The 26,770-nt window shown below is 42.5% G+C and overlaps 2 pseudogenes; both read right to left on the bottom strand.

Moving 5' to 3' along the window:
- Positions 1-13,062: 13,062 nt before the first annotated feature.
- Positions 13,063-13,755, bottom strand: LOC101050825 (N-acetyltransferase 8-like; annotated as a pseudogene).
- A 5,924-nt stretch (positions 13,756-19,679) lies between these two features.
- On the bottom strand, positions 19,680-24,101 carry LOC120363075 (EKC/KEOPS complex subunit TPRKB-like; annotated as a pseudogene).
- Positions 24,102-26,770: the final 2,669 nt, after the last annotated feature.

Genomic DNA, 26,770 nt, shown 5'->3' on the forward strand with positions numbered 1-26,770 from the left:
TTGTTCTACACTTTATGATTTATGTATATTTGTTTATAAAGTGGAAGTAGCTATGTGTTTTCAGTACTAAATAGCTTATTGTGTCTTATGTCAACCCTACCTGACTTTGGGGGAGAGAGAGTATTTAATTAAAATAGTATGGGCATGCATTCTGTGCATTTGTCTCTGTAGGGAAAGGTGGAAAGGCTTCTGGGAATCCACTCTGTGCCAGAGCATTGTGGGCAATTGAAATGTATTTTCTTAATTTAGCTTCATAACAGCCCATGGAGGTGGAAAGTGTTATTAGCCCCATGTGTGACCTTAGCAGATAAACTACTTAACTTTTATTTCCCTGAGTTCTTTATAGGAAAAGAACTTAGAGAAATAAAAGTTGAGTAGTTTATCTGCTAAGGTCACACAGGTAGGAAACAGTAGAAGGTATATTATTTTGTAAATTTATGAATTTAAAATATAAAAATACAAATTTAAAATAAAAATTATCTTGTTAATCCTAGTAATGGCTTATTACTTTTTGTTTTGCTTTAAGAACGTTTTCATGGAATCCAAATGTTTACCAGAGAGGCCATATCCCTCCTCCCGGTACCCCTGGAGAAAGTTATTCACACAGAAGGTACACTTGGAATGTGAAGCCAAATGCCAGTCAAGCAGCCCAAGAGAGAAGATGGTGTCCTGACAATGCCTAATTACTCTGGGCTATCCTATCCAGCCTATTGGGAATGACCCAGTGATACAAACCTGTCCTGGAATTGCACCTGGAGACCGGAGCTGGCCTGAAGTTTACTGGTATGACTTTTAATTAGATCAGGTCTAATGAGGTTTCTTTATTGTTCCCTTATGCGTTCAAACTTGAGGAAAAATTAAATTGCTGTTTACCTCTGCTGATAAATGTGCGGTAATTACAGTATTGCAGGAAGAAAGTCTGTTATTTCAGTCTTACATATTTCTAAGGAGGACCATATTTTAGAACTGAAACATTAAGAATTTCCTTTGCAAATTATTTTTTAAAATTCTCTTGTTTTTCTATGTATTTCTTTCTGACTAGAATGATGATATGTGTGTCTTTATATACAGAAATTTTTATTGTTTTTATTATGTTCTGTTATTGACCCAAGTGATATCTTTATTTTCTATAACTGTTCAAAATTTCTATTAAAATGGACGTAGGAGATAATTCCTTTAGAACCAGGTCATGATCTGTAATTAATAGTATGTTTTCTTTGTTTTGTTTTGAGGTGGAATCTCCCTCTGTCTCCCAGGCTGGAGTGTATTGCCAATTGAGCAAGAGAGACTGATAAACCAGATTGCTGATTGATTAAATTATAGTGAGTAATTTATCTGGCGGTGTCATTGTCATCAGCTGCGTAGAACTCTCCAGAAAACTTGAAAACTTTTATAGATTGTAAAGGTTACTTGATGAACAGAGTAGAATTATGTCGATTTAAGGCCTGAGGATATCTGGCAAGAGTACTGTGTTATTATTGCTCCACTGTTGAATATAAACTCCTGGGATCTTTTTCCAGTTGCCTCTTACAGTACAGTTGTGGTTTATCCCCTTCCCCCCACCACCCCCTGCCCCAAGACAGGGTCTTGCTCTGTCACCCAGGCTGGAGTGCAGTGGTACCATCTAAGCTCACTGCAAGCTCTGTCTCCTGGGCTCAAGCAGTCCTCCCACCTCAGCCTCCCTAGTAGCTGGGGCCTACAGGTGTGGATGGACTACCATGCCTGGCTAATTTTTTGTATAGACCAGGTTTTGCCATGTTGCCCTTAGCTTAAGCAAATCCACTCACCTCAGCCTCCCAAAGTGTTGGGATTACAGGCATGAGTCACTGTGCCTGGCCTACTTCCGCTTTTTCTGAGTTGCCTCTTCTGCTGCTATACCTGTGGAACACACATACAGATCGTTTGGGAGGGTAATTATTTTTACTTGCAGAGGAAGCTAGAAGCCTTTGCTGGCTCAAAGAAGTGTTTCATTATCATAACACATAGTAAGCCTTAGTAAATACTTGATGACTACTTGAGCAACTTGGCTTCATTTCAGTTTTTTAAATGTTTATTTTTATTTATTTATTTTTAAATTTTTGGTAGAGATAAGGTCTCACTTTGTTGCCCTGGCTGGTCTTGAACTCCTGAGCTCAAGCGATCCTCCTGCCTTGGCCTCCCAAGTGCTGGGATTACAGGCGTAAGCACCATGCCCGACCATTGGCTTTTTTTTTTTTTTTGAGATGGAGTTTCACTCTTGTTACCCAGGCTGGAGTGCAATGACGCGATCTCGGCTTACCGCAACCTCTGCCTCCTGGGTTCAGGCAATTCTCCTGCCTCAGCCTCCTGAGTAGCTGAGATTACAGGCACGCGCCACCATGCCCAGCTAATTTTTTGTATTTTTAGTAGAGACGGGGTTTCACCATGTTGACCAGGATGGTCTCGATCTCTTGACCTCGTGATCCACCCGCCTCGGCCTCCCAAAGTGCTGGGATTACAGGCTTGAGCCACCGCACCCGGCTCTAAAAAATACCTGATTTTGAGGATTTGTGTCATTGAATGTCTCATGTTGTACATGTTATTTTCTCTTTTCTCATCTATGAACAATGTCTGGACCCTGATCTTAAGGAGATACTGTAGTTCAGCTGTTCTTGTCTGTAACTGATTAGCTCAGTCAGGTTGCTCTAATAAGAACCCCAAAAGTTAGGTTCTCATACCCGATGCACAGTAAGCCAAGCAATGACATTAATGCTTAGGAAGGCTTATTCAATTTGGCCAAAGTATGAGGGTGGAAGAGTCAAAGTCTCAAATCTGACCTTCCTTTTCATGTAATTGGGGTCTTTCCTTGATGATCAAAGCTGTTTGTGTCTCTCAGCCAGTGAGACTTGTGGTTGCCATTAAGGATGTCAGCATGACCTAAGGATCAGTTTTCTTTAAAAAAAAAAAAAAAAAAAAAAAGTGCATGAATCTTGTAGGCAGCTTCTGAGGATTAGGATATGAAGTTAATCACTTGTTAGTGACTACCCTCTACCAAAATGACTACGTGCAAGCAATCCTGCCTGGAGAAAGTTAAGGACAAAGAAAGAAAAATACATACAGTAAATACCTGATGATACGCTGTGTTGTAGTATCCCCACTGACATTGTTCCATTCCTCAGTCTTGAGTTGAGATATTGACTCAGTCTAACTACTTTCTGATGGCAAGGGTCATTCCTAGTGGGCTGAGGAATGGAACTTACTTACCTGCAGTTGAAAATATTCACATGTCTCAGAACTTGGGCAGTTTTGTTGTAACATCATTGAACAGGGTGTCAGGAGCTTCAGAGAGGTGATCTTCCAATTCCATATATGTAGTGCAGCAGCAGTATAATCTACAACCAAGGAGTATTCCTGTTCCTATAGTCATAGCTAGAATAACCAGTAATTATTTCCACCAAGAGGGTCGTCATGACCAGACCCATGAAGATAATCACTGGTTTAGTGACATCATAAAGTTGGACATAGCATCAGTTTGTACATATTTGAAAGGTGGAATTATTTTTCTTTGCGTATATACCCAGTAGTGGGGTGCTGGGTTGAATAGTGGTTCTTTTTCACTTCTTTGAGAGATCTCCCAATTGCTTTATACAGTGGCTGAACCAGTTTGCATTCCTACCAACAGTGTATAAGCATTCCTTTTTCTCTGAAGCTCTGACGGCATCTGTTATTTTTTGATTTTTTAATAATCAGAATTCTGACTGGTGTGAGATGTTATCTCATTGTGGTTTTGATTTGCATTTCTCTGATGAATAGTGAGGTTGAGCATTTTTTCATGTTTGTCAGCTGCTTTAACATCTTCTGTTGAGAAGTGTCTTTTCCTGTCCTTTGCTCCCCCCACCTTTTTAAATTTTTTTGAGAAAGGGTCTCACTCTGTCACCCAGGTGGGAGTGCGGTAGCATGATCTTGGCTCACTGCAACCTCCTCCTCCCAGTTTCAGGCAATTCTCATGCCTCAGCCTCCTGAGTAGCTGGGATTACAGGCAACACGCTACCCAGCTAATTTTTTTATTTTTAGTAGAGATGGGGTTTCAACATATTGGCCAGGCTGGTCTTGAACTCCTGGACTCAAGTGATCTTCCCACCTTGGCCTTCCAAAATGCTGAGATTACAGGTGTGAGCCACTGTGCCCAGCCCCTTTGCTCATTTTTACAAATGGAGTTATTTGATTTTTGCTTTTTAAATTTTTACATTTCCTTACAGATTCTGGACATTAGACATTTGTTGGATGCATAATTTCCTAATATTTTCTCCCATTCTGTGAGTTGTCTCTTTATTGATCGTTTATTTTACTGTTTAGTTTAATTAGGTACCAGTCATGAATTTGTTGTTACAGTTGCTGTTCAGGACTTAGCCATATATTATTTTCAAAAGCCAATATTGAGAAGAGTATTTCCTAGGTTTTCTCCTAGGAGTTTTATAGTTTGAGGTCCTCCATTTAAATCTCTAATCTGTCTTGGTTTTTTAAAATATAGTGAGAGGTGGGGGTCCAGTTTTTTAAAATACAGTGAGAGGTAGGGGTCCAGTTTCTTCTGCATATGGCTAGCCAGTTATCTCAGCACCATGTATTGAATACGGAATTGTTTTCTCATTGCTATTTTTGCCAATTTTTCAAAGGTCAGATGGTTGTAGGTGTGCAGGTTTATTTCTGAGCTGTCTATTCTGTTCCATTGGTCTGTTTGTCTGTTTTTGTACCAGTACCATGTTGGTTACGGTAGCCTTATAGTATAGTATAGAAGTTGGGTAATGTGATGCTTTTGGTTTTGTTCTTTTTGCCTAGGATTGCTTTCACTATTTGGGGCTCTTCTTTGGTTCCAAATGAAGTTTAGAATACATTTTTCTAATTCTATGAAAAATGATACTGCTATTTTGATAGGGATAGCATTGAATCTGTAAATTGCTTTGGGAAGTATGGCCATTTTAACCGTATTGAGTCTTCCCGTCCATAAACATGGGATTTTTTTCCCCTTCATTTGTCACCTGATTTCCCTCAGCAATGTTTTATAGTTCTCCTTGTAGAGATCTTTCACCTCCTTGATTAGATGAATTCCTAGGTATTTCACTTTTTTGTGGTTATTGTAAATGGGACTGTGTTCTTAATTTGGTTCTCAGCTAGAACATTAATGATGTAGGGAAATGCTACTGATTTTGTATCCTGAAACTTTACTGAATTTGTTTATCAGTTCCAGGAGCCTTTTAGTGGAGTCTTTAGGGTATTCTACGTAACTCATGTCATCAGCAAAGAGGGATAGTTTGGCATCTTGTTTTCCTATTTGGATGCCTTTCAGTTCTTTCTCTTCCATAATTGCTCTGGCTCAGACTTCCAGTACCAGAAATGTTCAGAATGGGCATCCTTGTCTTGTTCCAGTTCTCAGAAGGAATGCTTTCAACTTTTGCCTATTTAGTATGATGTTGGCTTTATGTTTGTCATTCATAGAAGGCTCTTATCATTTTGAGGTGTGTTCCTTCAGTGCCTTGTCTGTTAAGGATTTTTATCATGAAGGAGTATTGTGTTTCATGAAAGATGTTTTCTGCATCTGTTGAGATGATCATATGGTCTTTAAAAATTCTGTTCATGTGGTGAATCACATTTATTAATTTGCATATGTGGAATCAACCTTCTATCCCAGGAATAAACTATACTTGATGGTGGTGAAGAAACATTTTTGATTTGCCTCTGGATTCAGTTTGCTAATATTTTGTTGAGAATTTTTGTATCTATGTTCATAAGCGATACTGGCCTGAAGTTTTCTTTCTTCATCGTGTTTCTGCCAAATTTTGATATCAAGATGATGCTAGCTTTGTATAGAGAGTTAGGGAAAAGCTCTTTCTCTTTGATTTTGTAGAATTGTTTCAGTAGGATTGATACCAGTTCTTTGAATGTCTGGTACAATTCAGCTATGACTCCATCTCGTCCAGGGCTCTTTTTAGGTGGTAGGTTTGTTTGTTTGTTTGTTTAATTACTGATTCCATTCGTGAGCTTGTTATTGGTCTGTTCAAGTTTTCACTTTCTTCCTGGTTCAATCTTGGTAGGTTGTGCGTTTCCAGAAATTTAACCATTTTCCCTAAATTTTCTTATATGAGTGCATGAAGGTGTTCATAATAGTCTTTGAGGATCTTTTGTATTTTTGTGGGATCTGTTATAATGTCATCTTTGTCATTTCTGATTGTGCTTATTTGTATCTTCTACTTTTTTCTTTGCTAATCTAGCTAGTGATCTATCAATCTTGTTCTTTCAAAAAAGCAACTCTTCATTTATCCTTTGATATGGACTTTTGGATTTCAATTTCATTCAGTTCATCTCTGATTTTGGTTATTTCTTTTCTTCTACTAGCTTTGAAGTTGAATTCTTCTTTTTGTTTTTATCTAGTTCCTCTAGGTGCAATGTTAGATGGTTAATTTGAGATCTTTCTAACCTCTCAATGAAGCCAGTTATAAACTCTCCTCTTAATACCACTTTAGCTGTAGCCCAAGGGTTTTGGTAATTTGTGTCTCTATTTTCATTAATTTCAAATAATTTATAAATTATTGCCTTAATTTCATTGCTTACCCAAGAGTGATTCAGAAGCAAGTGGTTTAATTTCCATGTATTTTGTTATTTTGAGAGATTACCTTGGTATTGAATTCTATTTTTATTGCACTGTGGTCCAAGAGTATGCTTGATAGGATTCTTTCTTTTCTTTTTTTCTTTTTTTCCCAAATTTATTGAGAGCTTTATGGGCAAGCATGTAGTCCATCTTATAATATATTCCTTGTATGGATGAGAAGATTGTATATTCTGTAGTTGTTGGGTGGAGTATTCTGTAGATGTTTATTAGCTCCACTTGGTCAAGTGTCCAGTTTAAGGCCAGAATTTCATTGTTAGTTATTAACGATGTCGGTGCTTCCCCGGGGAACACAGAGCTGTGCCACTAACATAATTCAGGTAGAGGTGGGTCCACTTTGCTTGGAGCCCCAACTGGTGCGTCCCACACAGCTAGGAGGAGCAGGAGTGGGTGAAGTCACCTGCTCCACCGTCTTGAGTGCTTTCCAGGAGAAGACAGTGCTGTGCCCACCTGAGGAGTTCAGGCGAAAATGGGTCTGCTATGCAGGAAGCCCCACCAGGGATACACCTCCTGGCTATGAGCAGCAGGGGTAGCAAGAGTCACTCACTCCACCATCTGGGTGCTTCCTAGGAGAACATGGGGCTATACCCATCTGCAGTTTTTAGACAGAAGTTGGGTCACTGTGTTAGAAGCTGTCATCAAGCATTGTCTTGTGAGGTGGAGTTGAGCATTCTTACCACCACAACTGCAGCCTGTATTAGAGGTATGGCAGAAGGCACCAGGCTATTCTAGGGTCCAAGGCTTATGGCAATCCCTTGTGGGCTTGAGTGTTGCCTCCGTAAACACTCTGGGCAGCTGTCTGTATCAGTCTATATGCCTGGGGTCAGGAGGAATCCTCCATCCCAGAATTGTACCGGTCCCTGTGGGAAGTGTGAATCCCCAGGGGCTTTCGCTCACTATGGAAACCATTTAGTTGCCCATAGTAATCTGGTTGAATTCTCTTTAACAGCCTTATACATGTTTATAAATTGCTGTTTGAATCCCCTTCCCAAGATATGTGTGGTTTGTATTAATTTCATTCCTCGGAGGTTGGGGAAGCCAGAGAGGCAGTAGGTGACTCTAGGACTCCGTACAACCTCCTGAGGTGACATTTTTTTCTGTGATTGTTTTAAAACTCATAAACTGGTGGCTGCTTTACCAGTTGCAGGGTAAGGGAAGTCTCTAGTTCTATGGGACATGCCCTTGAGGTTTTGTTTTTGTACTTCTTTACAGTGGCTGTTGTCTGCTTTGGTGACTTACCTTGTGCACAATAATATTGCTGGGCCTGATTTCTTTTCTAGCAAATCTGTCTAATGCAGCTAAGACATTTAGATCTAAGAGATAATTTTCCAGACCTTTTTCTGATTTCTTTTTGGCTAGAAGGGGTATGTAATTAATCTTCATTTGGGCTAGGGCAGAAATGGGTTTTTCTTTTTTAAACAGGGATTCATGTATCTAGTTGAGAAGTTTATCTATCTCTTCTGGGCCACTTATTACCTCAGTTACCTTTTCTACCGGAAGTGGGGTATTAGTAGGGTATTTGTAATGACTCACCTTTCACCCTCTGTATGTGTGTTCCTTTGTGGAGAAGGAGCTGTGTCTTAGCTCTAAATCTGTGATATGAGTTGAGCCCCTTCTCCGGATTCTGAAGATTCTTTTCATGTTTGGTTTCCTTTTGTTTGTATATTTCAGTTATAGAAGAGGAGATTCATTACGCCTGTCTACTACCTAAAATCCATCATCCATTTTCTCAGTGTTTCTCCTATTTACTCAGCTTCTCTGTTCCTGTTGGCTGCTTCCTCCTCACTGGAACCATGCTTGAGTTGTTCCTCATCATGGACTGGGGAGGACAAGCATGACACCATGGCTTCTGTTGATGTTTCTACCACCTTATATCTTTCTATTACCAAATATTTTCATCAAAAAAAATCTTGTAATAAGTATAAAGGTAAAAGGATAAATATAAAGGGTTCAGACAACATAGAAAATAAAAAGGCCTTGGAATTCATCCATAATTCTCCCCATCCTGAAATAGTCCTGATTAACATTTTTATGTATAATCTTACAGTTTTATATTTTATGGTTCACATACCTTGTTTTATTTTTAAAAAATGGAATTTTACCAAGTGATTTCCAACTTTTGTTTGTTTTGAAAGTGTTCATTTAATAATTGACATCTTTCATGTGTTAAATACAGATTTATGTAGTCATTTTTAATTGCTTTATGGGTTCCATTGTGTACTTAGACTGTTTAATTAGTTCCCTACTAACAGATATTTAAGTCTTTTTAAATATTTCTTTTTCATTATCTACAGATTGATGAATAGTCTTTTTCTATCTTTATGAATTCTTCTGTTTCTTTGAGGTATATTTTTGAACATGAAATTTCTGAGTTAGCTAGTATGCACATTGAAAACTTTTAATCCTTACAGAAAAATTGTCCTTCTGAGAGGTCTAATCAATTATTTGCTCATCCTAGTCAGTTATTTACTCATGCTGGTCCATACTTGCCTATAGCATTGCATGACTCTTATTCACAGTTGCCAGTCTAATAGGCCAGGAATATGATATCTGTTCCAATTCACATTTCTTTAATGACATCCACTGAGTTTTTATTTTTTGCTGTGTGTTTTTGACCATTTATATTTCTTCTTCTTTGAGTTGTCTTGTCTTTAGACTCGATTTCCTTAGATGTGTTAACGCCTTTTTTCCTGAGCTTGTGTACCCAGGACATTTTTACCTCGTCGTACATTTGAGGGTTCAGGAGTCACTGTAAGGGAACAACTGCAGCTGCTTGCTGCTCCTCCCTCCTGCCTTGGAGGATCCCTCCTCCTTATTTGACTGGCTCTTTCTGTGTTTCTCTCTGCCCCGTGCCGTCTCTGCCGCTGTCATCTCTGCAGTCCAGGCCCTCTTCTGTCTCTGTGATCTCTTTGCACTCTGTCTGCTTCTCTGTTCTGTCTGCCTCTGCTCACCCACACGTGTACTTGTGCCCCGCATCCGCCACCCTGGTTCTGTCTGGTTGCCACTGTGTCTGTTGTGTGTCTCCATTCTTGTTCTGATTACTCTTTCCTCCCCATCCTTATCTCTTACGTTATTGCTGTGTTTGTCTCTGTGCTTTCTCTGTATGCTTTCTCTCTTTTTCTTTCCCCTCTCCTTTCCGCATCACTTTTCCTCTGTGTCTGGTTGTCTTCTGGTGGGGGAGAAGGGATAGTTTACTATTGTCAGTACGGAAGGTGAAGACAAAAGGTCATGTTCAGCAGTTTTTCTTTATGAAGAAAAAGGTGAAGATGGTGAATGATTATTGTAGAGAATTATACATATGTGTATATATATACATATACACACATATGTGTGTACGTATCAAGAATAAAGTGTATGTGTATGTATGACTGACACAAACTGCAATACCAACAGATTAAAAATATGGATTAGTTTTTTCTTTATAACCTTCTACATTTTAATTTTTTTTTTACAAGAAATGTGCATGTTCTAATAAATAAGAAAAGTTGTTTTGCTTGCCATTAATAATAGAGTGAGGTAAGCCAGACTGATCAAATGCAAAATGAAAGTCATGAGCTGGAAGGTGAATTCTCAGACTTCTCATGTATTTCTATTTTCTGTCTAAAAGACCCTTTCAAACCTCCAATCTTGTCATAATGAATCCTTCTAGAAGCATAATGAAATAATAGACTTAGAGAAGTATTACATGCAGTTTCTTTTCCTGTTTTTTTTTATACTTTCAAGTTCTAGGATACGTGTGCAGAACATGCACGTTTGTTACATAGGTATACACATGCCATGGTGGTTTCCTGCACCCATCGACCCGTCATCTACATTAGGTATTTCTCCTAATACTCTCCCTCCCCTAAACCCCCACCCTAACAGGCCCCAGTGTGTGATGATCCCCTCTCCATGTCCATATGTTCTCATTGTTCAACTCCCATTTATGAGTGAGAACTTGCAGTGTTTGGGTTTCTGTTCCTGTGTTAGTTTCCTGAGAATGATGGTTTCCAGCTTCATCCATGTCCCTGCAGAGGATATGAACTCATCCATTTTTATGGCTGCAAAGTATCCCATGGTGTATAGTTTCTATGCCAAGATAAAGTGGAATTTTCTTTTAACCTCAGGTGCCAAGGGTTGAGTGAAATGTACTCCTCAGTTCATGACTTCTCTTTTTAAATTTTGTCACCATATCCATAAATTGAAAGATATAAGATGGTTGCCTATGGGGAGACACAAATCATCCTCATTTCTGTCTCCCCTTAGGCAACCATCTTATTATATATCTTTCAATTTACATAAATTTGTAAAAAAAATATAATTTGTAAGAATGAACTATCAGCATATATAAAAGGTATAGCATTATTTTTCATATGTTTAAGTTTTGTATTGACAAGATCTATCTACATTGCTATAAATACATGTAACTCAGGTTTCTAATCATTGCATAATGCTCCATAGAGTGCATCTACCCATTTAGCCATGAACTTCCTTGTGATGGTCACCCAGGTTGCTGCTAGCTCTCCAGCACCACGGAACATGGCAGTGCTTGTCTTTGTCCATGTCCCTATGCACCTGTGTTTGTATAAGGCAGAAAGTGGCTATGGCTTGCTTGAGCTAAGAAAGAGAAGATCTTAGACCGGCTTAGGTCTTTGAACTCCAGACATGGAGCATTTTCTCCAGCATCAAAGTTGCTGCCATTCCTCCTCCCTGATGGGCAAACCTTTACAATTATCCTGACTAAACCTCCTCTCACTAGAGTTAGCCCATCATTCCTGTTATAACTTGGGACCCTGACAGCCACTCAGGCACTCCCAGATGCACATTGTGTGGAAGTTTCCATATCTCCACGACATTGATGTGTAAAATCCTAAGAAGGAATAGCCAGAGTCAAACCCAGTGACTGGCACACAGCAGGTGCTTAGCAAATATTTGTTGTCAAATGTAAGATGTACCCCTCAGTAAAGGCATCTGTCTGTGTTGAAATTACATTTTGGTCAGGTTGGTTCAACCAGTTATGGTTCTATCAACTTGTATTATCGTGCAATGCATGTGACTCCATCTTGCCCTCAAAGATGCCATGAAATATTTTGTCATTTTATTCAATTCTAGATGTACTCTACGACACATTATTTTTGTCAGTCAGTCAGTGACCATATCTACTAGGGCAAACAAGATTAATCAGGCAGGACTTATTCTGCCTGCCTTACAGAGCTCAGCTGAAATTTGCTAATCTTTTCTTTGACCACAAATTTCTTGAAAATTCTCAGATTGTTGGTCCAGCCTAAACTTAATGAGTCATCAGTATTAAACCCACAAGTTTTCAATGTCTATTCTTTCTATAAATGAAAGCAAGTCCTGTTTTCTAATGTTTAGCATAGCTCTTCTGCTCCAGGATTCTGTTGGAAGTTTCCTGAAGGCCCTGGAATATAGTTTATCTAATTCAAGGGGTCAGATACTCTCAGTTTCCTATCCTCATTTGGGCTTTAATTCACCTCCACCAGACCTAAGTAGAAAATTCCCTAACATTTATTCAAAATATAGATGTCCAGACTTCCCCCTCTAAAGACTCCAATTCGTTATTCTGTATTAGCCACCCTCACCCTCTTCCAGAGATATTTATAATGTGCAAGTTTAAGAAATACTATTTTACACTGTAGTGTTTGTTCAACTATATATTTTCTATCTTTTTATCGTCCACCAACAGTCAGTCCAGTATCATCTGTAATCCCTGAAACTGCTTTCATTGCTCTACTTGCTCTGAACATAATTAAAAGGTCTTCAGCACTCTTCAATACTCTTTGCAATGCTGCACTCACTCAGGACTCCAGGAGCCTTGCAGGTGTTTGGTGTCTGTTCTAGTTTATGTGTCTGAGTCTGCTCTTTACTGGAGAGCGCTCTCTGCAGCTCTTCCCTTTCTTTAGCTATTCCCAGCCCTCTTTATCTTACATCAAAATTACATGCAGGTGTCAGTTCAGAATTTCATTCTGAAGATGCATCAGACCAATGTGTGCCAAACATCCCCATCAGAGTTGTTCCAAGCCCCATGAATATGGCCAGGATTTTTTGTTTGTCGTCTTGCAACAGCGCAGGTCCTATCCAGCTACAACAATCACAGATACATGGAAGCATGTTCACATTGTCCCAAACTTCCGCAGCTGCATCTAGACAGTCTCCAGCTGAATTCAGACAGTTTGAATTGTATTTAAAAAGGCTCCTGGAGATTTGCTGGCTTGCTTGTCCTGTGGGTAACTGACATTGATTGCAGTAATGATGTCAAGGATTCTTTTCTTTTTCCCAAAAAGACTGAAAGAAGGAGAACCCCAGAAGCCACCCCACAATCAAACACAAGGGACTCAGATGAGAATGGACAATAAGCTTTTATTGTGTCATTGCACTGGAAGGTTGGGGACTGCTTACTGCTACAGCAGAGTGGACTCTATTCTGATCAATACACAAAGAGATCACAGACTCCCTGCCTGAGCAGAAGGGAGGTGGTAGATGAAATGAACTATAGGAACAGCCACTAGCCTCCTGCTCATGGTGAGGTAGGACTGACCTGTCTCCTGGAAGCCCATGCCCTGGTAGAGGGCCAGGGCAGAGAACTGCACTGTATTCATGCCAAGGACAACTTCACTGTAGCCCTGGTCCCAGGCAAACGGGAGGACAGTCCTGACCAGGGCTTTTGCTGTCCCCTGATGACGGTGCTCAATATCCACAAAGAGGTGAAGCAGCTGCACCTACTTCTCTTTCAAGGTGGGATCATCAACGGGCAGAGCTCCCACCATGCCCACCACTTTCTCTTCAGACTCAGCCACCCAGAAGCAGGAGCCTCGCTCACTCAGGTAGGATTTGGTGATGTCAGACATGTCTGTGCGCAGTGTCCTCTCTTCATACTTCCTCCAGGGATGTTTGGCAAAGAACCACAGGGCAGGGAGGAGGCTGAGGCTGAGGCTGAACACCATGAGAAGCCAGCAGCCAGAGAGCAGGAGTAGTGTGAGGGGACCCCTGGGTAAGAGCACAAGGACTCGGGGCAGCTTCAGGAATTGGAGGAAGGTGGTCAAGGTGTGCTCATTCACCCCCATGGAGAAGAAGCCCATGACACACTTGTGGTTGCTCTCTCGGTATTTGTGGATGTGAAAAGGAGCCATGGGCATACTTCTGTCTCTGAAATCTCAAAGTTCAGAAGGGAGAGCTAGACTCCCCGCACACCTTTACAGCAGTCCTAAGGAAGAGAGAGGAAACCACATGAGTCTCTGCATGTCTTCCAGCCTTCCAGGAACAGGGCAACCTGCTCAAGGGTGTTATCTTTCTGCTTTTGCCCATGAGGAAGGAGGCCTCTGCCACTGGGAGAAGGTAGGGTCAGAAAGACCTGCACTGGAATCTGGTTCCATCCCTTTCTAGCTGTGTGACCTCGGGCATGTTGCTTACCCTCTCTGAGCCTCTGTTTCATCTATAGAACAGAGAAGAAAACCTGCCTTCTAGGGTTGTTTTGAAGATTGACTAAAATAACTTTTCTAAAGCTTTCATAAATGAACTACTCACTTCTCCCTGTGTTCCCCTTTCCTGGATCTCTCAGGTTCTTGGTGCATTGAGGGGGCATCTACCACAGGGAGGCCACATATCCAACCCTTTAGTCTTTCTCCAAGGACCACACATTGCAAGAAAACCTGTATCCAAACATGAGTTTCAGCAAAGACTCCTTCCCCATTGATAACAAATATTTAGGTTGCTGAGGGGAACATAAGGGCCAAGCATAAAAAACAGCCGAGCTTCCAGATCCCAAGGAAGGTGCAGGCTCAGAGCCCTGTCCTTCCACCCATGTCCCCTCACCTGTCACCACAAGAGCCTTGAGTGTCCAGGGAGCTTCAGCTCTCAGCTGCTCACTGGCATCCAGAAGATAGTGTCCAGGGCCCAACCACCCCTGGAAAGCAGGCTAGCTGCCCCCTCATTGGTTGGCTCCTGAATTTTTAATAATCATAAACCCTGGGGTCAAAGAGCTGGGCTGTAACACAGGAGGGAGTGCATTCCCAAGTGCGTTCCTCTATGTGACCCCAGGGCAGGAGAGCCTGGCAGGCTGAAGGTCTGCAGTGTGCCATGCCTGGGCTTGGCATGAAGGCACCAAATGTCAAGAAGTGTGGCTGCCACCCAGGAGGACACCCCTGATGGGGCTCCAGGAACAGGACAATGGTGGAGATGTCACACCAGAATAACTGTGTTAGGAGGGTGAACTTGACAGGAGTTTTACATTGCAGGTATCAAAAAGGCACCTAAAATTACCTTAAGTAATAGAGGTGATCTAACGGTGCAGGAAACCACCAACTCTAGGAAGATAGGGTGATCTGAAAGTGGGTTTGACCTGGTATTTTCCTGTCATTCTGTGGGTGGCATCAGCTTTCTCACAAGATTGGCACCGTATAGGACTTAGGTGTTTGCCAGCCCAGTTGAAGCTGTCTGCTTCCTTGCTCACCACCAGTAGAAAGGTGGGGGCTATGCCCCGCAGTCCAGGTGACAGAAGGTTTACATGGGGACTCAGTCACACTTTCTTGGGACTAGATGTATATTTCATAGCAGGTGCCAGGTTATACTAAAGGAGTCCTGGCCCGAGGATACCAGCACCCCATAGAGATGGAGATTCCAGGGAGCTCAGGGGCCGAAGTGCTGAGTGATAGTGAGCACTGCCCACAGAGGGGGCGCCCTGCAGTCAGGAGGGGAGGGAAACAGGTGCAGATCAGCAGCTGACAGAGGCCCACCCAGGTGAGCACAGGTGGAGCTGATGGTGAGATGAAGAGTGTGCTGGTTGGGAGGGGAAAGCGGGGCCTGTAGCCGGTTTGGGAATTCCCAAGTTGAGCAAAGGGTGTGCCAAGTCCTCTGGCTGGGCTTGTTAACAAAAGCACCAAGCTCTTAAATTATCTGATAGGGGTATCTTCTCAGCCAATGAGTGGCTATGGCCTGGGGAAGTCTTAAGGGGTCTTGAAAAACTTTGCCCAGGGTAGTTGTTTTACACATTTGAGGGGACAGGAATTGGAGTAACATTATAAATCAACCTATGGAAGGTGTACATTGATTCAGCCTAACAAGGTGGGATATTGTGAAGTGGGGTGTGGGGAGGTTGTTATAGGTCACAGGTGGATTCGAAGATTTTCTGATTAGCAATTGGTTGAAAGAGTTCAGCTTTCTCTAAAGACATAAAGTCAGTACAAATGATTGCTTCATTTCAGAGAGAGAGGGTCTGCCTCTGCCACGTGATGCTGTCCCAGAGTCAGGGAGGTAAGTCAGCCACAGTATCCTGGGTCAATTTAAAACCCATTGAAGGAGATTCCGTGGTTTCCAAGGTGTGTGTGAATTTTTGCTTTGCATGGCCTCAGGTTTTGTTCATAATCTGTACTTGATTGTCACAGAGTCCGTTCTGAATAATTTAACGATGTGTACTTTAATATTCATGCTGGTCAGTTTGGGGGCCTATACTCCAAAAGTACAGACTCTCATGAGGTTTCTCCGACCTCCTCTTCCATCATGGCCAGGAATTTATTTTTTTCAGGTTTCCCTGGGGTCCCCTTGACTAAGAGGGGGTCTGTTCCATTGGCTGGGGTCTCAGGATTGCAGGACTTTAGACAGCCTCACAGTATGGTGCAGGGTGCTTGGCTGGATTTTTCTGAAACCTGGACTCCACGGCTCATGGGATAAGGGAGCTGTGGGCCACCTGGATTCTGCTGAGATTCTTTCCCCAGGTGCAGGTGCGGGTTTGGCCTTGGCCCTTTCTGTTCCTTTCAGAAGCCCACAGAGGGGAAGACAAGATGCTTTGGGGTCAGGGACAGAGGCTTCTGTCACGAAGACTTTGTTGTACTCATGGGAAGAGACTATTGTTGCAGACTATCGTGTGCTTCTCTGCAGTGCTGATGTGTAGCCCCAGCAATTCCAGTCCACTCTTGGCAGCCAGTCTTGAACAAAGAACTGACCAGCCACATAGAAAACCTGAAATAAAGGTCTAAAATGCAGCCTCTCAAAAATGCTCACCAGAGCTGGGTGCAGTTGCTCACGCCTGTAATCCCAGCAGGTGGATCACCTGAGGTCAGGAGTTTGAGATCAGCCTGGCCAATGGAGTGAAACCTCGTCTCTACTAAAAATATAAAAATTCGCTGGGTGTGGTGATATGCACCTGTAGTCCCAGCCAGTCGGGAGACTGAGGCAGGAGATTCATTTCAACCCAGGAGGCAGAGGTTGCAGTTAGCCAAGTTAGCACCACTGCACTCCAGCCTGGGAAGCAGAGTGAGACTCTTATCTCAAAACAAACCAAACAAAACAACGTTCACCAGAGTTTCTTAATCAGACGGCGTAGCCAGTGAGCTTCTGCCACCTGCTGTGATGTGGGTGCTGTTTTTCCCACTAAAAGCTCAGACCTCTGCCTCGGGAGACAGGGCTCAGCTGCAGCTTTACTGAGCTAAATGTGAAGGGCTTCGTGGGCACCTCAGGGGCTCCTTAAACTCGCAGTGGCTTGCAGATTTGTGGACTCACTTTCTACATCAGATCTCCAAAGGTGTCTGCGATCCCAAAAGGTTGGAAACTATTAAATTTGATCACTTCTGAAATGTCTTCCAGTTCAAAAGTCCTCAGTTCCAGTTCATTTTCAATTCCTAAATAAAGGGATGGGTCCTGGAGCCTCCCGGGAAGCCGGCCTGCAACTGAGCACTTGCTGCAGATAATGCCGGAAGTGCAAACCCCAAGATGCGTGTGTCTGGCCTGCAGGTGAAGCTTTCATAGTCAGGTCTTGCTCTGTGACATGGGGTGTGGGGGTGCCCAGGGAAGCCTATGTGAGGGGCAGGGGGAGAGCAGCAGCCCAGCCTGGGGAGCTGCCTTAACCACAGCTTACCTCACTTCCTCAGAGCTAAGGGTTTCTTGAAGGGAACATGCAGATTTATAAAAATACTAAGCAAGCTGGGTGGTTTTTTATTAAAAGAAAAAAAACACACACACAAATGTCCACTCCAAGGACCCTGTGTTGGGCTCAGTACTGGTGGCACAACTGAGGAGTCACAGAACACTGCTCTCAGAAACAGTGTTAGGGCAATAAAAGAAAAAAGACAACAAAGAGGCTTAATTCTCCCAGTTAAAAAGGAAGCGGTGTCCTCTCTCCCTGTTCTTAGAGCATTTCTTTGGAAAACTTGTCATTGGAAATCCTTCCTCTGCTCCTTTGAGGGGCATGCAAAGCTTTTCAACAGTGAAATAAGCCTCTTCTCAGCTTTGTAACCCAGGACTGTGTTCCTGAGGGACCTGGGAGCCCAGTCTTTGAAATGCCATCATCAGAACAGCCAGGGCCCTATCTTCCAGCCTCGGTGGGAGCCTACCATCCACTCTGAGTGGTAAATCTACCTCCTGACATAAAGATAAGAGTTTATTTTCCTTTTTAACAAGGTAATTAGCAAACACAGGTGGTCAGGTAAATTGAGGTTGAATCTCCAATGAAATGGGTGCGACCAAAGGTGCTGTGTGGTCCCCTGACTAAGCATGGCTTTTCTTGAGAACGTGTGCAGTGTGCAATGGGTTGGACCCACTGGCTAGTTTAGCGATGAGATTTCTGTCTTTGCAGCGCCTTAGCAGATCATTGCCTGTGACGTGCATCTCACTCTGGGTTAATGCCTCTTCGGTAATGAAAGTGTTTTCTTCCTCTTCTACCTCTGCAGAGGCTTGCTGGGATAGATTGATTGTAATTCTATTTCTGCACCGTTAGAGGACAGACTTTGGGGTTAGGCAGCTGGGAAGGAGTTTAGAATCTATGCCTAGGCCTTCCACACTCCTCAGGCACCCAGTTCATCAGTAGAAGAACTTAAACCCAGGACTTCCTGGACTCCATACTGACTGGAAAAAGGAATTCATTCTCTTTCATTGCTGACACTCCTGGGTGAGTGTGTGTAGCAGTTATAATTTCCCCATCCCACCTTGTACCTCCTTCCACTACAGGGGACCCCAAGAGGCCTGGCCCTGCTTGCCCAGTGCACCCCTGAAAAATGAAGACTGGGAGATGAAGATCCTGCCAGGGGCCAGGTGTTGGTCAAGGTGCATGCGAATGTGGAGGAAGATGGAGCCCTCCCGTGATAACCTGACAGGGTCAGGGATGCGGTGGGAGTGCTCAGGAAGCCATGGCTCCCAGCTGGGGCCACGGACCTGCCTCAGCAGCTGGAGTCTGACTTCTTGGGGGTTGCTTTCTGACTCCCCCTCCCACACACAGGCTGTTTCCTTTTAGAGGCCAAGGGACAATGGCAGGTTTGCAGTGGCACTGCAAACGCAGGGTTGGTGGGGGTTCCTGGGGAGCTCCCAGGCTCCATGTACACCCTCAGAGTTCCCCTGGTACAACGTTTCTTCTTTCCATGAGGAATACCCTCACTTCTACCTGGGCCTCTGCCAGGAAGAAGGGTGGGAGCTCTTCCAAAGTGTCCCTGTGAGTGACCACCCGCAGCACGAGGCATCTGCCAGGCCTCTGCACAGGAGCTGACCCTGGCTCTTGTTTGTAAAATGGGGGTAATAACAGTGTCTACATCATAAGGTTGCTGTGAGAATTAAATGGGTTCCTACAAGTGAAAAACGCTTAGAACCAGGATACAGGGGCTTGCAAGGGGTGAGCTGGAATAGCCATGGTAAGTAAGGACAGGGAGGTGAACTGACGGATATAAAATCACCAAGGCAAAAATTGAAAAACAATAACAATAAGCAGCTGGGTGGCTCATGCCTGTAATCCCAGCACTTTGGGAGGTGCAGCAGAAGCATCACTTGAGTCCAGGAGTTTGAGACCAGTCACTGGAGTCCTGCAGTCCAGGAGTTTGAGACCAGTCTGGGCAACATAGTGAGACCTCATCTCTAAAAAAAAAAATCACTAAGGCAAGAACCTAGTATACTGTAGGCATTCCATAAGTGTATAACTTTTATTCCAATTATATAAAAATAAAATATATTTGAGTAGAAACAGAACTCTAGAAGGCAATAAATAATAGTAACTGGTTATCTTTTAAAATAATATGTGGTAGGACTAGAAGTGTTTTCCATACCATTCTGTGATTTAAACTTTTCTATAATGCACATACATTAGTTTTATAATCAGGCAAGGAAAATCAATGTTTAATGCCGAGAATTTCTGTTAATATTTTTGACATTTCACAAAACATCTTTTGTTGACATTCTACAAATGATACCATCCAATAGTGTCCCAATACTTTCTTCTTCTGAAGAGAGTTTATATATCTGTAAAAATGAAAGACAAATTATGACTTGCTGATAGTTATTCACTAATAATTGCCATTATATAAACATGTGTAAGTGATATCATTCCTCATTCAATCATTGGGTTCATGGTATAACAATGAATGGGAATAAAATATTCAAAATCGATAGCAATTTATTACTTGTATTACCTTTAAATTGCTGCTTTGGAGGGAACACTCAAGAATATAAAAAGCAAATTTCTATCCATTGAAAAAGCACATATCTAGATATTAACTTCATACTAAATTTATTTTACATTTTAAATATACTATGTAAGTTTGATATTTAAAGGAATTAACTTTCTTAATGTGGAGAATGCTTATGTCAGCTGAGTTTGTAATTATATGTTACATAAGCCCGCACCTCCCAGCTCTTGTATCTATAATTATTTTTAAGTAATTTTAAAAAATTAACTTTCTCAAAAGTTCAAAAAAAAAGGAGCCCTAGTGATCAACAGGCAAACAGCATCAGCATTACTGCTCATCTATGACACTCCTTATAAAAACATGGACTGGCAAACCTTTTTGACTTCTGTAATATTTGTTATTTGAGGAAGATTTTCCAGAGAAACCTGATGACCTTCTACTTGAGATATCAGGTATTCTTGATTTATTTATTTTTCTCCCTCTTCAGTGTAAACAATTAGAATTGAAGTGTCATTTCCTGAGATACCAAATTTTTTCAAAGCCTCTGAAATCTAAGAAAAAAAATGGAACAACAAAAAACAAACAATTAACCATTGTTTCCTATGTCTGAAACATTTCCTCATCTGCCTTCTTCCTTGGTCAGGCTCTTACTTCTCATGTCCTAACAGTTCTCACTGCCTAGGTTTTCACTTCCAATGATTCCTTTCCAGCATCCATTGGTACTTCCTCGAAAGCACTCCCTGCTTAAAGGTACACCTTGTTCCTATGGAATCAAGCCCAGCCTTCTTGGCGCTGCATGAAACCACCACCTCCCACCACCTCCCACTGGTGCCCAGTAGTCCTCCAGCCAGGCGCTTCTGCCTTCGGGCCAGTCTGGCCTTCCTGGGGGTTCCTTTCACATTTCATGCCTTTCTGCCTGTGGCCAAGCTTGGTCCTCTGCTCGCATGTCCCATCTCCCCATGACTTCGCTGCTGAACACGTGCTTCAAGCTCCACAGTTCCGATGCCACTCCCCACTACACCCTCCTCCCTCTGAAATGAATGGCTTCATTGCTGTACCCCTAGATTTGAATTCATTTCCCATTATATCATTTATCTTAGGGCATTTTAACTTCTGTCTTGTTTATCTGCCTCTCCTCAGGAACAAATTTGTTTCTTCTGCCCCTAGAACTGTAATGGAACAGGGAAAAGTTCAACAGATGTTTACTGAATTCAAGAGTTTCCTGAATTATGTCCAGTGATCTTAAGGAAACAGTAATTAGTAAATCTTATTTCAGGTACTGGGCAACTCTATTACCAGGCTGAGATAACTGCATTTTATCAACTTATCAATCATCTGTATTTTAACCTATGCCACAGGTTTCCTGACTTTTCTCTAGATGACATTAGTACCTGGTTATTAATAGCTGCAGTAATACTCAAACCTCATCAGCAAAATTTCTGTCATTTTTTTCATGTGCTACATGTGGGATGTCTTTAGCTCCATAACCTGCATTGAAAAAGCATGACTAAGTATTTCAAACCACAGACTCTTCCTATAAGTGTATAGGAAGAGTGTGAATGAGGGTGTGTGAATGAGGATGTGTTAAAGACTGCTGTAGGTACCACCTAGTTCCTGGTATATGAAAAGGACATGGATCCCACACTCAGGTTTATGGGAAGAGGAAAAAATATGCATGCCAGCACACAAAATATCCATGCCTAATGTTTTATCATTTAGATTTCTGTCAGCTTCTTAAGCAAAAATACTTGAGGGGTTTTCCTGACCCTATATAGTAAGAACAACAGATAAAATTAACCTCACTTAACTAAATTTTTGTTTATTCATATGTAAACTGTCTTAGTAAGAGGCAGGGTTAAACCTCAAGTCTCTGTCCAGAGCTCTCTTCACTATTATTCTAGTTTATCACTAACCACTGGCTTGCAGGAATTTCGCCTCCAACCCCACACTGGGGAACACGTATGTTATTATGACAAGGCCAAGAGAAATAGGAAAGTCCACATTACATTGTTATTTGGGGAAAGGTTGTAAATAATTTCAGTAGATAGAGTTCTTGTCTTCATTTTTCCCAGTTTGTAGAGGTGAACTGCTTTGTTTGCTGCCACAAGTATCTGAATTGGCTCAACAATCTACCAGACAGAGCAAAAAGAATTAATTACACATGGAGAATCTGCAGTGTGCGAAAACATTTGGCAACTCATGGTAACTCCAGTGTCAAGCTGTTTGACCTCATCACAATTCTTACGGTCTCTATTTTCACAACTATTTTCCCAAGGGCCTGGGTAGTCACAGAATTTTAAAGCTGCAAGAAACTTATTTTTTTTTTGTTTTTTTTTTTTTTTTGAGATGGAGTTTCGCTCTTGTTACCCAGGCTGGAGTGTAATGGCGCGATCTCGGCTCACCGCAACCTCCGTCTCCTGGGTTCAAGCAATTCTCCTGTCTCAGCCTCCCAAGTAGCTGGGACTACAGGAGTGCGCCACCATGCCCAGCTAATTTTTGTATATTTAGTAGAGATGGGGTTTCACCATGTTGACCAGGATGGTCTCGATCTCTTGACTTTGGGATCCACCCGTCTCGGCCTCCCAAAGTGCTGGGATTACAGGCGTGAGCCACAGCACCCGGCCTAAGAAACTTATTTTAAATCACATTAATTGAAGGCTAATATTATGGCCAAGATCATATTCCAAACATTTCACTCATATTACTTTCGCTAATCCTCAAAACTACCCTATGAAATTGGTATCAGTAGTAATAGTAATAGTAGTAGTAGTAATATGTAATTGATGAGTAAATCGAGGCAAAGAATGTCAGGGTTTGAATACCATCTCTGTCACCAATCACCTAGGGAATTTAGACAAGTTCCTTAGCATTTTATTTGTTAGAGACAGATGAAACAGTTTGCTCCGTAAGGCTCTTGTGAAGATGCGAGTTGGTATATGTAAAGCACTTGGAACAATGCTAGGAATGCAATGCACAGTATATAAAGGTTGGCTATGTCTTGATTAAAGTCCTAAGTAGTAGGTCTGGGATTAAGTCCTGGTAACATGATCCCACATTGTGTGCGTTTTTTTTTTTCTTTTTTTTTTTTGAGACAGAGTGTTGCTCCGTCACCCAGGCTGGAGTGCAGCAGCTCAATCTCAGCTCACTGCAACCTCCCAGGTTCAAGCGTTTCTTGTGCCTCAGCCTCCCGAGTAGCTGGGACTACCAGCACACACCACCACGCCCACCTAATTTTTGTATATTTAGGAGAGACAGGGTTTCACTATGTTGGCCAGGCTAGTCTCAAACTCCTGGCCTCAAGCAATCCGCTCACCTTGGCCTCTGTGTGTGCTTTTAACTGCTACACTATGCGTCCTCTGCAGACTCTTGTGAAGAATCCCCATTTTACCGATGAGAAGCTGGAGTTCAAGGCATTTCCCATGTTAGAGCCAGACCACAACGTTTCCTATTTCCTATGGCAGGACCTGGCACTTCTGCCTCAATTCACTGTTATAGTCAAGGTTGGCTGCATCTAACTCAGACAAGAATTTTTTCCCTAAAGGTGACAGAATTTTAGGCTACCCTATAACATCATAAAAATTAATGTATACTTAAATGCTCTGTATAACTCATTCATTCTTTTTTTGCTCTTTGAGACAGAGTTTTGCTCTTGTCGCCCAGGCTGGAGTGCAATGGTGCGATCTCAACTCACTGGAACCTCCACCCCCTGGGTTCAAGTAATTCTCCTGCCTGAGACTCCCAAAGTAGCTGAGATTACAGGCAACCACCACCACACCCAGCTAATTTTTTTGTATTTTTAGTGAAGACAGGGTTTACCATGTTGGCAAGGCTGGTCTTGAACTCCTGACCTCAGAAGATTCACCCGCCTCAGCCTCCCAAAGTGCTGGGATTACAGGTGAGATCCACCGCACCTAGCTGGCTCATTCATTCTTAAAATTTATATTTACCACTGTAGGATTTATCAGTGATCCATCGATGGTCCCTTCCATGGCCTTTCTTCTGAAATCTCCTGCATTTCTGACATCTTTAAATAACAAGGGTCACCATGCATTCAGGAAATAGGTCCAGCCGATGTGTTAACTGCATTTCACAGATAAGCAGGATTCTACTGCACACAAAATGAAAAGACCAAGAGATTTCTTTTGTTTGAAAGTTAACATTAGGAGTCATTTCTTAAGAAATACTCAATAACTTTGACAGTAACATGATTAAAAGTGTTAAAACTAGAAAAATCTATCGCCAAAGCCCATTTGGCATCCTCATGAGATGTTGTCTTCCTAACCCTGCTGAGCTGTTTCTACTTCCACTGCCATTCCTGGGGAAAATCCAAGGGGCCTAGCTGGTTGCTGTTTATTCAGATAAAGCAGGCTGAGATGCATGCGTGAAGAGCTGCTTCCCCAGCAGACAAGTAGGAGCAGAATGTTAGGAATTTTTTTCTCTCTTTTTTTTTTTAAATTGTACTTTAGGTTCTGGGGTATATGTGCAGATCATGCAAGATTGTTGCATATGGTGGTTTGCTGCCTTCATTCCCCCATCACCTATATCTGGTATTTCTCCCCATGTTATCCCTCCCTACCCTCCCTACCCCCTGCTGTCCCTCCCCTAGCCCTCCCAAACTGACTGTGGTGCGTCACGCAACAACCATTAAAACGTGGTCTTGATGGTGTGTAAAAATGGCAATAACATTAAGTAAAAACATCTGAATGAAAAACAACACAAACTGGCTAAATCGTGGGCTTTTTAGAAAGCTTTTAAACAAATATTAAAAAGAAAACACACCAAAAAGTTAATGTTATCTCTTACTTAGAATTACATTTGACTTTGTTTCAAACAGGAAAAAAAATTTGTGAACAATATCCTGGCACACAGTTGAATTATTAGTCATGCTAAGGGGAAAAAAATGGATAAAGATATAATTAGTAGCATCCATTTATATAAAAATATGCACATTTTTAAAAAACACATGAAGGAAACACATTAAAATATGACCATCTTGGGTAGTGAGATTCTGAGGCGATTTTTATTGTCCTTTATACAAAAGGAAGTATTTTGTTATGCATATTCTGAATTTTCTACAGTGAGCATACAAAACATGAGAACACATAATCAGAAAGGGGAAAAAATGTGGTTTTAACACTGAGTGGGGAAGAATTCTTAGAAAATCTCAAAATAGTTTGTTCTTGTTTAGTGAAATTCACTCACTCAGGCCAGAAACTTGGAATCATCGTTGAGTATACAACCTGTCACTCAAATCCTGTATGGAATCCATAAAGTCCTGAATTTTCACCTCCTGAATATACTTTTGATACGTCCACTTCTCTCCCATATGTAGGCTAGGTCACCACCTCTCATCTACAGCGGTGACCTCCTAACTGGTTTCTCACAATTCCTGCCCTCCTATAATCCAGTCTTCCCCCGCAGTTATAGTGATCCTTTCAAAATGTGCATCAGATCTAGTCGTTCTGCTTCTCTTGTGATAAAGCGCCTACTTTGTGTCACGGTGATCCATACGGTAACATCTAGTCCCTGCCTCCCTCTTCTGCTACCGCCGCAATGGCCTTCTCTAAGCTCAAGTCACCAAGTTTTCTCCCCGATTCTGCCCTATCCGACAGGTAGTTCCCGCTCTCATTTCAGCTCCGCCTGACGCACTCCTCCCTCCCTTCAACTCCATTTGGAGTCCGTTTGCTGCAGCGCCCAGAACCCCGGGACTAGCGCTCTTTTTAGTCTGAGGATTAGCTCCCTTTTGGTCTCAATCACAACGTTAAAGGATCGTGCGCCTATCCGCTGTTATGTCTCCTCACTGATATTTCTTGAGGGGACAGACTGACTCTATCATTCTCGTACTGCATTCCTGGAGGCTCGCCTCCTTGGCGCTTGATAAACATCGGCTGAAGAACCTGCAGTCATTGTCCCAAGGACGCTATTAAAACTGCCGGGACCCTCCCCGTCCCGAGCCGGCCTGTTAGGGGACAAGGAAAACTCACCATCCGGTCCCCCGCGCGTCTCGGAAGATCTCCCGCTCTGAAACAAAACTCATAACTTCCGGAAGCGATGGCCAATCCCGGTCTCCCCGTCTTCGAGCCGGTTTCCGGATAGGCCGGCTCGGGGTTGCCATGTTTTTCCGGGTCCCGGTAGGAGGGGTGCTTCTGCCCCTCGTCCCGCCCATTCTTCGCCTCTTCAGCCTGTCACCTCTACGGACGCGAAGGAGAACGGGAGCCGTATGTCACTTCCGACGAAGGAAATTGAAGACTCTGTGGGCTGGGACCGGAAGCTGAGGTCAGGTTTCGAGTCTCTGCTCTGTTTTAACCTGTGTTGGGCGGTGCGCTGGGCGTCCTCGGTTTCTTCCTGTACAAGGAAAAGTACTGACCAAGATGAGTTCTACATGCATTTTGCTGCTCCAGGTTTCGTAGTTCTTTTTCAGGGCCTTGTCTCCTATGACACTTTGGACTTTTGAGTTTAATGCTGGAACAAGCTAAAACTTTGGGAGGTGAGTGGGAAGACATGATTATGTTTTGCAGTGTGAGAAGGACATGAGATTTGGGGGTGCAGGAGTGGATGGATACAGTTTGAATATAAGTCCCTGCCAAATCTCATGTTGAATTGTGGTCCCCATTGTTGGAGGTGGGACCTGCTGGAAGGTATTCGAGTCCTGTAGGTGGATTTCTCATGGCTTGGTGTCCTTGCAATAGTGTGAGTTCTAGGGTGATCTGGTTCTTTATAAGTGTGTGGCACTCCCCAACACACACTGTCTCTTGCTCCAGTTCTCACCATA

This window comes from Saimiri boliviensis, chromosome 1 (assembly GCF_048565385.1).
Source record: "Saimiri boliviensis isolate mSaiBol1 chromosome 1, mSaiBol1.pri, whole genome shotgun sequence".
NCBI classification, from domain to species: Eukaryota; Metazoa; Chordata; class Mammalia; order Primates; family Cebidae; genus Saimiri; species Saimiri boliviensis.